This window comes from Schistocerca americana, chromosome 3 (genome assembly GCF_021461395.2).
Source record: "Schistocerca americana isolate TAMUIC-IGC-003095 chromosome 3, iqSchAmer2.1, whole genome shotgun sequence".
Taxonomy (NCBI): Eukaryota; Metazoa; Arthropoda; class Insecta; order Orthoptera; family Acrididae; genus Schistocerca; species Schistocerca americana.
The window spans coordinates 702936824-702950216 of record NC_060121.1 but is presented as its reverse complement, the minus strand read 5'-3'; positions in this window follow the sequence as shown (position 1 = coordinate 702950216).

Genomic DNA, 13393 nt, shown 5'->3' with positions numbered 1-13393 from the left:
TGCTCATGAAAAGCACACATTGCATATTGTATCAGCATACAGCAAGACCTTCAGAGATGGTGGTCCAGATTACTGTACACACTGGTATCTCTAGCACCCAGTAGCATGTCAGTTTGCATTGATACATGCCCATATTCATTGTGACATGCTGTCGACAAGTTCATCAAGGCACTGTTGGTCCAGATTGCCCACTCCTCAATGGTGATTCGATGTAGATGCCTCAGGGTGCTTAGTGGATCACATCGTCCATAAACAGCCCCTTTCAACCAATCCCAAGCATCTTCATTAAGGTTCATGTCTGGAGAACACACTGGCCACTCTAGTCGAGCGATGTCATTATCATGACGGAGGTCATTCACAAGATGTGCACAATGAGGGAATGAATTGTCGCCCATGAAACAAATGCCTCACCAATATGCTGCTGATATGGTTGCACTATTGGTTGGAGGATGACATTCATGTATTGTACAGCCATTATGGCATCTTCCATGACCACCAGCGTTGTACGTTGGCCCCACATAATGCCACCCCAAAACCGCAGGGAACCTCCACCTTGCTGCACTCTCTGGACAGTATGTCTAAGGTGTTCAGCCTGACTGGGATGCTTCCAAACATGTCTCCAATGATTGCCTGGTTGAAGGTATATGCAACACTCATTGGTGAAGAGAACATGATTCCAGTCCTGAGCGGTCCATTTGGCATGTTGTTGGGTCCATCTGTACCGCACTGCATGGTGTTGTGATTGCAAAGATGGACCTCGCCATGGATGTTGGGAGTGAAGTTGCACATCATGCAGCTTATTGCGCAGAGTTTGAAACATGACATGACGTTCTGTGGCTGCATGAAAAGCATTATTCAACATGATGGCATTGATGTCAGGGTTGCTCCAACCCATAATCCGTAGGTAGCTGTCATCCACAGCAGTGGTAGCCATTGGGTGGCCTGAGCGAGGTATGTCATCGACAGTTCATGTCTCTCTGTATCTCCTCCATGTCTGAACAACATTGCTTTGGTTCACTCCTAGACACCTGGACACTTTCCTTCTTGAGATCCCTTCCTGGCAAAAAGTAACAATGCAGACATGATCAAACCACGGTATTGACCATCTAGGCATGGTTGAACTACAGACAACACTACCTGTGTACCTCCTTCCTGGTGGAATGACTGGAACTGATCAGCTGTCGGACCCCCTGTTTCCATTATTAGGCTGGTTTAATGACATCTCTGAACAGTCTAAGGGATTGTGTCTGTGATACAATATCCACAGTCAATGTCTATCTTCAGAAGTTCTGGGAACTGGGTGATGGAAAACTTTTTTTGATGTGTGTATTTAACAAGTCTCCCAGCCACTCATATACCTGTGAACATATTCTATGTGATTGTACCTTCATTGACAGCCTGCAGTGTGGCACTGTGTCAAATGCTTTCTGAAAAGCTAGAAATATGGAATCTGCCAGTTGCCCTTCATCCATAGTTTGCAGTATATCATGTGAGAAAATGCAAGCTGAGTTTTGCACAAGTGTTGCTTTCTAAAACCATTCTGATTCATGGGCATTAGCTTCTCAGTTTCAAGAATGTTTATTATATGTGAACTGAGAATATGTTTAAGGATTCTGAAGCAAACAGAAGTTAGGGATATTGGTCTGTAATTTTATCCTTCCTAGATACTGGAGTCACGAGCACTTTTTCCAGTCACTTGGGACTTTGTGCTGGGAGCCAGTGGCCAGAGAGTACTCTTTGTAAATTTGAACTGGTACTACTGGCACATACTACACTCCTTTGCACTATTTACACCTCACTGCACACAGCATTCCAGGTGCTGATGCTGGACAGATGAACCAGGCATCCAGCACCAGGCTTTGCACCGTTGCACTCAAGGGAAGCACCTCAAGGGACTGCAGTTTGGGAAAACAGTGTGGAAGATGTGGTAACAGTCCTCTCATTAAATGAACTGCTACAAAACACTGACATTGGACACAGAGTAATAATCCTGCTGTCACCACACAGTCCAGTGAAGTGCAACAGACGATGATGTGAGCCACATGGCACTGTGGAGGATGAGCTGCTGGGAGCATGGCTAGGAGGTGTTGCCTTGTCAAAGCAGAAGAAGAGATTGCTCAAGTGATGGATGGGTATTGGTGGCACCCAGGAAGCATGACAGTTTAAGCTCTGACCCCAGTGTAAGTGACTAGCGAGGGTGCTGGGGGGATGCATTGGTATCTTGGCTGACAGCCGCTCCACTGATTGCTGGTTTTCAGTCAGTACTGTCCATTGGCTGTTGCTACAGGTGGAGTTGAATGGAAGGAGTCACCACACACTTCCCCCACCTCTGAGGGGGAAACACATATGCCATCTGCACAGAGGGGTGTTTGGAGCTAACTGGGGATTCTGCTGGGGGTTGCTGCAGCCATGCTCCTGCTGTGGCTTCTGGTGAGAGAAGGAACATGGCTAGTTCCCAAGCACAGTGGTGGGAGAGTTTGAAATAGTGTCACTGCTGCAATGGTGAAGGTGCTAGCAGCTGTGATGATGACACTCTGAGGGAGGTGGCAGGTGCCTGTGAGGGCAGTGTGATATCTGTGTCAGCTGGAGGCAGCAAACAGGGCAGTGCAGTTGTGAAATCAGAGTCCCAGGCATTGGAATCTGTGTCAGTCATATAGTCAGTTTCCAGTGGGCCAGAGGCTGTGGAGTGGGTGGCATCAGCTGGTACTGTTTTGGACATGGTGCTGGATGTGACATCTGCCTGTGACACATCAGAACCAGTGTAGGAAATGCTGTTGGCCTGCATTGTGTGAATGGCAGTGATGGTGGTGCTGTGACGGCGGTCAGTGGTAGGTGGAGACAATTTTACATCAATGGCGATGTGTTTGTTGGCTGGAAGGTGCTCTAGGATACAGGTTAGTTTGAGCCAATCTATGGAGACAGTTGTTGTGGCCCCATTCACATGAATGGACAACATTTTCTCTCTGTGTTGCTACACCAAGTGTGGTCGCAGATACTGAGGGTGGAGCAGCAACTGGTATGCACCACCAAAAGCACGATGTGTGTGCATTCTGTGAGGTCACAGTGGCTGAAGGTAGTATGCTTACCATGATGTTGTGGAAGGGCCTGATACCCTGGGGTTGCTGCACAAACCTTGTATGGTGTTGTCAGGTGAAAGTGGGGTTACTTCCAAAGAATTTTGAGGAATGTCATGCGGCTGTCCATATACCATCTCAGTGACAGAAGTTCCCAGGTTTGGTTTGTGTGTGATCTGCAGGAGTAGGGCAGGGGATCACTTGGAAGAATAACATGTGAGGGAGGCTTTAATTGTGGGATGGAACTGCTCCACCATGCCATTAACTGAAGGGTGGTAGCTGGTGGTACAGTGCAAACTGGAGCCTCAGGCGATGTCAGATATCACAAGAGGGACAATGTTGACTGGCACCTGCAACCTATAGTGATGTCATGGGGGCATCAAAAGCAGGACACCCAGGTCAAAACAAAGGCTGCAGCCACAATCTTACTGAATTGTCAGGGATAGGAGTGGTCTCAGGCCAGCACGTAAATCTGTTGATAATTGTCAGCATATATTGATGTCCACTGAGGAGAGTAGCCACCCAACAATGTGAAGGTGAACGTGTGTAAACTGGTGTCTTGTGTGTGTGTGTGTGGGGGGGGGGGGGGGGGGGGGAAGGCTGCCACAGGAGAAAGAATGTACCATCTGACATTGGCTTGCTGGCACAGAACATGGGACTGGACCCAGCTGCTGCAATCCCATTGGATACCTGGCCAGACAAAGTGTTATTTCATGAGGGGTGACTGAGGTGGATGACTGGGTACACAGGGCCATGGACACTGCCAAATGCTAGTTTTCAGAAGGTGAGAGGGAGGAAGAGGTGGGGGTGATCATTGGAACCATCAGGCTGTGAAGGATCCACAAGTACATCACCTATTCATGGAGGATGCTAGTTCCCCTGCCCTTTACCTTGTTGACACTAGCTATGATTTATCTGTATTTCTCTGCAAACTAATATTAAATCCCAGCCTCCCCTTTCCCCTCCTCATCACTGCCGCCAACAACTCAGCCATCCTTACTTACAGGATGCATACCTACTCACTCGATCTGGGCCAGGTATGGAACTTAGATGGAGGTTGAGGCCACTGTCAGCATTCTGAAGGGTGTGGGTTAGGTCTGGGTTGATCTCTTGAGCAGTGGCCAGGGCATTGTAGACCAAGGATTGGTGAAGGCACAGGAGCAGCTAGGGCAATCTGCCACAATGTTACTTATGCCAGCAACAAGCCTGACATTGGTAGTGAATTCTGTGACATACTCCTGTAGCCTAAACTGTCAGGATAAGATTTGGTCTAGTTCATTCCTACAGGAACCAGAGGAAGGGGGCAGTGTTTTTTAAAGACTGTAAAGATGTGTCCCTCACCTGAAGATCATAAATCATCAACCCATCACCATTGTGCATCAGAGAGCTCAGATAAAAGAAAGTGAGTGATTGCCAGATGTAGTCCACATATTGGTGTAGGTCAGTCCTGATAGTCATCTGGCTTGCATCTGCCACTATTTTGATGGGGGAATTAAGGAGAGGGTGGGTCAAGAGGGCCCTTTTGATGAGGTCTCCTTTTCTTTTTCCATGCTCTCAATCATGGCCTGGATCCAAGGGAACAGTTTGTTGAGTTTGTTTTTATTGTCATGGAGTGCCATATGTAGGGGCTCTTGGGTGGCAGTGGCATCCCTAAGGTGGTGATTGAAAAAGTTGACCACGTCGATGAAACATCAGAAGTCTTTGAAGGTTGTATGGTGTAGAAAGTCTGCTACTGCCTTTATTGTCTTGGGCTCTGGCAGAGACTAAGTGTACAAGGAATTCAACTCTCACCTGAAAAACACATTTTATCATGTTGAGGAACACTCCAGCTTTCTTTTTGAATGGGAAATATTTCCTGTAGTTGTTGATGGTGTTCCAATAGGGTCCCCAGAGTAGATGAGTAAGTAAGTGAAACACCCCGGTGTACCCTGGAGGCTGTTGTCCAAAAATTGCCGCCATGTTTGTGTGGCATTGTGGAGGCTGAACATCATGTATGCACTTTCAAACAGGTTAATCGTGTGATTAGTACTATTTTCTCAATTGCCTCTGAGGCAACTGAGATCTGTGTGTAGCTTTTAGTGCAATCTATCTTACTGAAGATAGTAGATCATTTTAGGTACGGAGGAGTGGAACAGGTTAGAAGTCAGCGATGGTGTGGGCATTGAATTTATGGTAATCACCAAAAAGGCACCAGGAACCATCCTTGTGACGAGGTGAAGAACTGATGCTCAAGAGCTTTTGTGAGGGAAAAGTAAGCTGGAAGCAAACAGCTCTTCGAACTCCTTCTGAGTGATTTAACACTTGTTAGCGGGCTGTGGGTGGACACAGAAGAAAACTGGAGGGTCAGGGGTAGTGGTGATGTACTGCATAGTGTCATGGTGAATGTTCCACAGGGCGCTGGGTGGCTGGATGATGAGGGGGAATTCTGCAAGGAGCTGGGCATATGGGTCTGAAACCACTAGCTGTTTCACAGTGAAACATGTGGAGGGATGGAAGCTGCAACTGACAGACCTATCAGAGGTGCCATTGACTAAACAATGCTTTGCTACATCAGCCAGTTGACTGTGATGGCTGAGGAAGTCTGTGCCCAGAATGAGATCAGTAACTTCCATGACTATGAAAGTCCACGAGAGTTCACACTGAAAGCCCAGATCGAGTGATTAGGTATGCACCCCGTAAGTAAGGATGGCTGAGTTGTTGGTGGCAGTGATGAGGAGGGGAAAGAGGAGGACAGGATTTAATATTAGTTTGCAGAGAAATACAGATAAACCAGAGCCAGTGTCAACAAGGTAAAGAGCAGGGGAACTAGCATCCTCCATGAATAGGTGCTGGGAGGTCGTACAGCAACTGACTGCACCTACTGCTGGTGGCTACCAGGGTTTGGGAACAAGGAGCACAGAGGTCTGCAGTTGGTGGTATTATTGCCAAACCTGTCATGGTACTAGCAAGCTGGACCTAGTTCATGGTGGTTGTCAGGAGGATGGATAGAACTGCTCCAGAGGGAATGGATGTTTTTGCCTGGGCTGGCATGATGTCAGCTGGGAGAGTCAGGACTTGGTGGAGGATGTGTGAGGTGTAGACTGTGACACTGGTGGTAACTGTTGCCATCTTGGAGTTCAGGTGCATCAGAATCTGGTAGAGGTCAGGGGCCTGTGTGTGGGGCAGATGATCATTAGCAGGAAGATTTGCAAGTGAGGTTGCACACATGTGGCACCTTGGAGTGTGGTGGAAGGGGGTGAATAACCAGCCAGAGTGGTGGGCTGATAGCCAGGGTTCTGCACTGCAGCCAAGATAGGGGAGCAATTCAGGGTTCAAATAGTTTATCGGATAAGACCATTGCATTGCTTAATGATAAAAAAGTGTGCAAGGCCAGGACAGCCTGTAGGGGTGTGGAAAGATGCATGTGTCAGCAATTTAGGAGAACGCCTTCAGGGAGGATTGCAGTTTGGTGAGTGCTGGAATGTGATCTAGTAACAGTGGTGACTCATATTGTTGCACTGTTTGGAAGATAACAAATTCCATGCCCCTTGTAGCTTTGAATGCACAAAGCTGGATATGACGCAGTCTTTTAGTTTATTGTAGCCGCTAGAGGGGTATGGGTGTGACATAACATCCCAGTTTTTAGTGGAAGTGTGTGGGTCAAAGTGGCTGACAAACATGCTGAAATTTGTTGCATTGCTCATGATAGAGCAGCCTGCCTGCAAAAACTGCCTCAATGGAACAAAACCTGAGGCATGGATCTCAGCAGTTGAATGGGGCAAGTGAGCAGCCACACAACTGGTGGAAGGATCTGCAGAGTCGGTTTGTGCTGGGCACACTGCTCCGCTGGTCAGGTGAGTCAAGCGGGTCTGTACTGCTGAGAGTTTCATGCGGAGTTCTGACACCTCTGAAGTGCTTACGGGTGCTGGAAGTAAGGGGAGGGTCTGCTGCCTAGAGAACTCATCAGGCATTACTGCTGTAGGAGTATGCTGCATGGTGCTGGCAAGCAGTATTGCAGAGAAGGAGTTAGGCAGGACACACAAGATGTTTACCAAACAATATGATCTCCACCATCTGTGCTGTGGAAAGGAGGGTTCAGTACATGGCATGCTAACACTGTAGCTTCTCCAGGTGCAGGGAAGTTAGCTATGTGTGGGTTGTGCAGGAGCATAGTGGTGCCCATAGAGGGTCAGCATGTGTGGAGGATCATTGGGATTGCATGTGTAGCAGGATGTGGGAGGGGAGCAGTGGTACTCATGGAGGGAGTGTGTGCCTGGAGAGGTGTGGGGAGGGAGGACTGGCACATGCAGAGGGAGGGAGTGCATGGAGGGGTGTGGGAAGGGGTGGGGATTGCATGGGGCTGGTGGGGTTGATCTGGTTGGTAAAACAGGAACTGATTTTGGATCAGGCAGGGTGTGCTAAATAGAATAATAAAAAAGAAAAACCAGCATGTTATGGTAATGACACTCAGCACATTAGTTTAGAAGGGGTCACCAGTAAAGGAACAATTTCGATTCCCTTCTATGCTCCTGAGGTACATACATGCCTATGGAGGCATGGTAATTAAGAAAGATAACAATAAAAATGGGGCATGCTAGAAGAGCTGTGCAGGCTGATTTGGACATGTTACTCCTAAAAACCAACAACTACAGTAAAATTTAAATAGTTACTACCTCTTAATCAAGGAGGGGTCTTGCTCTTGGTGGAGTCTTTGAACAAGGTAGGCTATGAATGACTTACAGTACTTTGTTCAATGTCAAGTGACGGTATGGGACAACTCGCTTCTGTGACACACTAGGTAGTAAAGGGGTGCTGAAACAGCTGTGGTTTGAAGGGTAATAAACCTACCTGGTACTCCTGCCACACACTGCACTTCACTGCACTATTTACATCACACTGCACACATCATTCCAAGTGCTGATACCAGGGGGACAAATGGGGCATCTGGCATCAAGCTTTGTACATGCATAGTCAAGGGATGCAACTCAAGGGAACGCAGCTTCGGAAGGTGCTGCAGAAAATGCAGTAGCATTCCTCTTGATAAACAAACTGTGACAAAACATTGACACTGGACGCGGGGTAAAAATCCTGCTGTCCATGCACACTCTGGAGAAGTGTGGTAGATTACAACAAAAGCCATGTGGTGTTGTGTGGGATAAGCTGTGGGGAGCAAAGCCACTAGGTGTTGCCTTGTCGAAGCAGAAGAAGAGATTGCTCAAATGATGGTTTAGCATGCTTGGTGCCCTGAAAGCATGACAGTGGAAGTGACCGGCAAAGGCGTTGGGTGATGTGGTGGTCTGCTGCTACAGCAGAGGTAAATGGAAGGAGTAGTCACAAAAAAACATGTTACAGCAAAATTGTAATAAATTACAACATAATTCACTGGTGTTACAATACTATTATTACTGTCAAATATGTTGCCATAATTCTCTGAAATTGTAATAAACTGCCCGTTCATAGATACGTTACAACAAAGCTATAACAAATTAGTCCATACATCAACAATGACAAACAAAATTGCACAATTTCACAAACTGGGGCAATGCTGATCAGAGTATCCATCAAAAGCACATCTTTGTTCAGAAAAAGCTGAAACACCTGCCATATTCTGGTAATAAGGGTGCAACATGTGTGGTGATCAAAACTTCTGTCCTCAGCTCCTGAATCTGTACAAAGCTATACACAGCTCTTCTGTATAATCTTTATGACACTCACATCAGAGTCCAATGGTCAGGGTGCAACATATGCAGTGATGCACATCATTCTCCCTGTTATGCAATCTGTACAACCCTGGTAACAGTGTATGTATCCTCAACCATGGTGACATTCATTACCCCAGGTACTAATGAGGGGCAGTGATTGTCAGTCAACATACAATGACTGCCATTACTAGAATGCTTTTGGATCAATGATGGTCAGCTGAGAGGGAGACTACCATCAGTCTAGTTTCTATTGTGGGGCAATGATTGTCAAGTATTAGGGTGAATACTATTACTCCAGGTAATATTGGCTGGGGTAATGATGGTCAGTTGACATGGTGTGGTGTAACATGGGATTCTAGGAATAACATGTTACACTTTTATCTTCTTAGGTCAATGAAAGATGTTTATAGAATCTGAAAACATAGTTTAGGTAGTTCCTACTGATGGAGAATCCCACTATGTGTACTTTGGTTTAACATAGGTACATCAACAAGGCATGATGGTGATTGCGCATGTTCTCCTGCTTGGGAAGGGCTCACTTTTGGTGTGGCATTGTAGCTTGCCATTGGTTTGGAAGTCTCAGACAAAAGGGAGTGCTGACAAGAATCTAAAGAATGGAATAGTTGAATATTATTCTTGAGTACTGTGATTCAACTTGAGTACCTAATGTCAAACTGTTATAGCAGCACGTCATGTTCTGTTGTGAGCTATGATATACAGGGTGTACATAAAGTCTGGGAACATTTTCAATTATTTATTGCACAAGAACCAAACATTGTTTAGATGTCATACATATGTCATTATGAAGAGAAACCCTGAAAGTTTTTTTCATGTGTATCACCACAGTGTAGTTTGGTAATCTGCCAATAGTCACTGCTAGTCACAAACATGGCAAGTTCAGGTGTGGAGCTAGCTTTCTGTGTGTTGGAGTTTGACTTGGGCATATTGCAGCAATGTCTGATGCCTCAAATGCAAACGGACTCTCTGTTTGTCTTTCAGCAGGATGGGACTTAACCCCATTTTTATAATTAAGTTTGTGAGTACCTGAACATGAGGCTGTCACATTGATGGATCAGCTGTCCTACAAAACGGGATAGCTTTTTCATGAAATGGCCTCCCCAATCACCATATCTCACTGTGTGACTTTTTTCTGTCTGGGAACATTAAAGATCTGGTGTATGTACCGCCTCTATCATGTGATGTAGCAGAGCTCCAGGAGAGAATACGGGAAGTGACTGCCACAGTCGACGATGCCGTGCTGGGATGGGTATGGCAAGAATTTGATTACCATATTGATGTCTGCCAGTCACTCATGGTTCGTGTATCAAATGTTTTTAAAAAGAACTCTCAGAGTTTCTCTTCAAAATATGATTTGCACAACATCTGCACAATGTTTAGTTCTTGTGCAATAAATAATTGAAAGTGTTCCTGGACATTATGTGCACCCTGTGTTAATGTTCGGTGTCACCCACCATTGTAAAGCTAAATGTACAGTGAAAATATTGCAGTTATAACACAGAAGCATTTATCACAAGCCTGATTATGTCATATCAGTACCTGATATAAATCAGAACTCTGTTTCAGCATGTAAAGGGACACCCTCTTCTAACATTACCTTTATTCAACAGACGTTTTCGATACCAAAAATACATTCTACCTTTTACACGGGTTAATATTATCTCAGCTGCTTAGCTAAAAGGTTTTCATATGATTTTGTATATGATGTATTATTTTTTAAGCTAAAATGTATAAAAATAAATCACTTTATTTTCTTTGTTACAACTGATTGATTTTTTTTCTTTTCTTTTTTGGAAATATTTGAAATAACACTTAAAATTCATATTATTAATTGTGCAGTCTGACAATATTCATTAAATTTATTTTAGGAATCATTTATGAAATAATGATATAGCTTGATGAAGGTTCTTCTTTAGTCAGGAAAGTTTGTAAACTCTTTGGAATATTGTTAGCACCACAGAATGAAGCAGTAGTGGGCATGCCTCTGATGAGATTGTACATGTTTTTAACTTGGAAACAACAATGTAATTTTCGATCTAATAGTGGAGATTATAAAGACAGTGTGATATAGAAAAATAATATATAATAAAAGTTACAGAAACAGACACTACAAAGCAGGCTTACTTCAGAATTATCATGCCATTTGGAACCTACAATGTGAAAAATTCCAGCCTAAAGAATCAACCCATTGATGTGATGAACTGGAGCCAACTACAAGAAAAGATGCAAAAAAATTATTTGTATGACTTAATCCTCTCAAACGTTATTAAAATAGTTATTTTGAAGAGTGACAACCAACAAATGATGTGAGAGAGGGTAAGATTACATTTGGTGGCATCGTCTGGGATCAATTGACTGTTAATGAAGTTTTATCTGTTGCAGAAGATGGAACAATGATTTGTGCCATTTGCAGATTATATGTAAATGGATTTCTGATCATGCAAAGAAAGAAAACCAAGCACTGCCCAACAATGTCATATCAGCAGTGACAAGATACTACCATCAATGACAGACAGGATCAATTGAAAGAGGACTTTACAGTTGCAATGAGGGACACCAAAAAGAAAAGTAGAAAATATTTGTGAAATTAATTTTTTTGTGGACTCATGTGACTGTTAACAAAATGAATAGAGATGACGGTAGTAGTGATGTAGAAGTGAGAGCAGTGGGACACAGTCGGAACATGTTTGAGCCGAGCAAAAGCATAGTCAGCAAAGAAACAGTAAAAACTGATATTCTGCAGTCAATTTTGGTGAAGGTAGAAAAAATGAAGATGGATAATAATAGCAAATTTAGTGCAGTTAATGAGCAGTTAACTGAAATGAGGACAGGCAATGATAGCAAATTTACTTCACTACAAGGACAATTAAATGACCTAAAGACTGAAAACAATAGTAAAATGGATAGAGTACAATACTAAATAGACCAACATAGCAATCAGGTTTTGGAGCTAAAAAATGGGTTGTCAGAGGAGTTAAAAAGTGTGAACAGAGAAGCTGATGTCTTAGAAAATAAATTTATTGTTTTGGAAAATAAGTTCATTGTCAAATCTACAAAACAGATGAAGAATGTTAATGACATCAGAGTTGAACAGAAAGCTGAAGAGGAAAAAATGTAACAGAACTTTAGTAGTTCAGATCAAAAAATTTTAAATGTTAAAAACAATATGAAAACTAATGTAAATGTCTTATATCAACAAATTTGAATATTTCAGAAAAATGGCATTCACAGAAATCTGTATTCAAGCAATGGTATTGTGTTGTCCAACATTCCTATCAAACGTTTTCCATCAGACAATTTACATCCAGTAGATTTTCTACACCACTGTAGAGATAATTTTGTGTCAGGCATAAGGGCATTCAAAAAATTGAATTTATTAAAAGACGTCTTGAAGGCGAGGCTCTGTCTTGGGTAAATTTAAATTTAAGTCAGTGGGAAACATATCAAAGTTTCAAAAAAAGTTTTTTAAATAAATTTTGGTCAGAAGCTAGGCAGGGGAGAATTAAAAGTGAATTTTTGATTGGTCTTAATTATAGAAATAGGGACAGTGCTCTGAAAGAGTTTTGTAATAATCAACTTAAGAAATTAACACACCTTGACAAGCCATTTGACAAAATGATATTGACTGATGCACTCAAAAGAAGATTACCAGAAACTTTTCAGTGGGATTTAGTACACGGACCTGATGATTGTCTCGAGCAATTTTTACAATATGTTGACAGGCTGGATAGGACAGTAGAAAGAACTATGTATCATAACAATGGAAATGATAGAGAACAAAAGAGAGTAACTACACAAACAGAGATAATGGTAACATATATCAGGATCGAAATATTAACTGAGGCAGAAATTTTGAACATCAGCAGAACAGGAATAATGGAGATAATCATGGGCATTTTAATAGAATAAACAAGCTCTTTATACTCATGAAGCAATGAGTGGTATTGGCAGGGGATATCGAATTGATTCCATATTATTATATTTCCAGGAGGCTTTTCACAACATTCCTCACAAGTGTCTTCTAACCAAACTACATGCCTATGGAATATCACCTCAGTTGTGAAACTGGATTCATGATTTCTTGTCACAAAGGTCACAGTTCACAGTAACAGATGGAAAGTCATTGGGTAAAACAGAAGTAATATCCAGTGTTCCCCAAGGAAGCATTATAGCCCCTCTATTGTTCATGATCTATATTAATGATATAGGAGACAATCTTAAAAGCCATCGTAGACTGTTTGCAGATGATGCTCTCATTTACCATCTCGTAAAGTCATCAGATGATCAAAAAGAATTGCAAAATTATTTAGATCAGATATCTGTACAGTGCAAAAAGTGGCAATTGACTCTGAATAAAGAACAGTGTGAAGTTATTCACATGATTACTAAAAGAAAGCCACTAAATTTCAATTATGCAATAAGTCACTCAAATCTGAAGACTGTAAGATTAGATTAGATTAATACTAGTTCCATGGATCATGAATACGATATTTCGTAATGATGTGGAACGAGTCGAATTTTCCAATACATGACATAATTAGGTTAATTTAACAACATACTTAAGTTAATATAACTACTTTATTTTTTGTGTTTTTTTGTTTTCCTTTATTTTTCATTTTT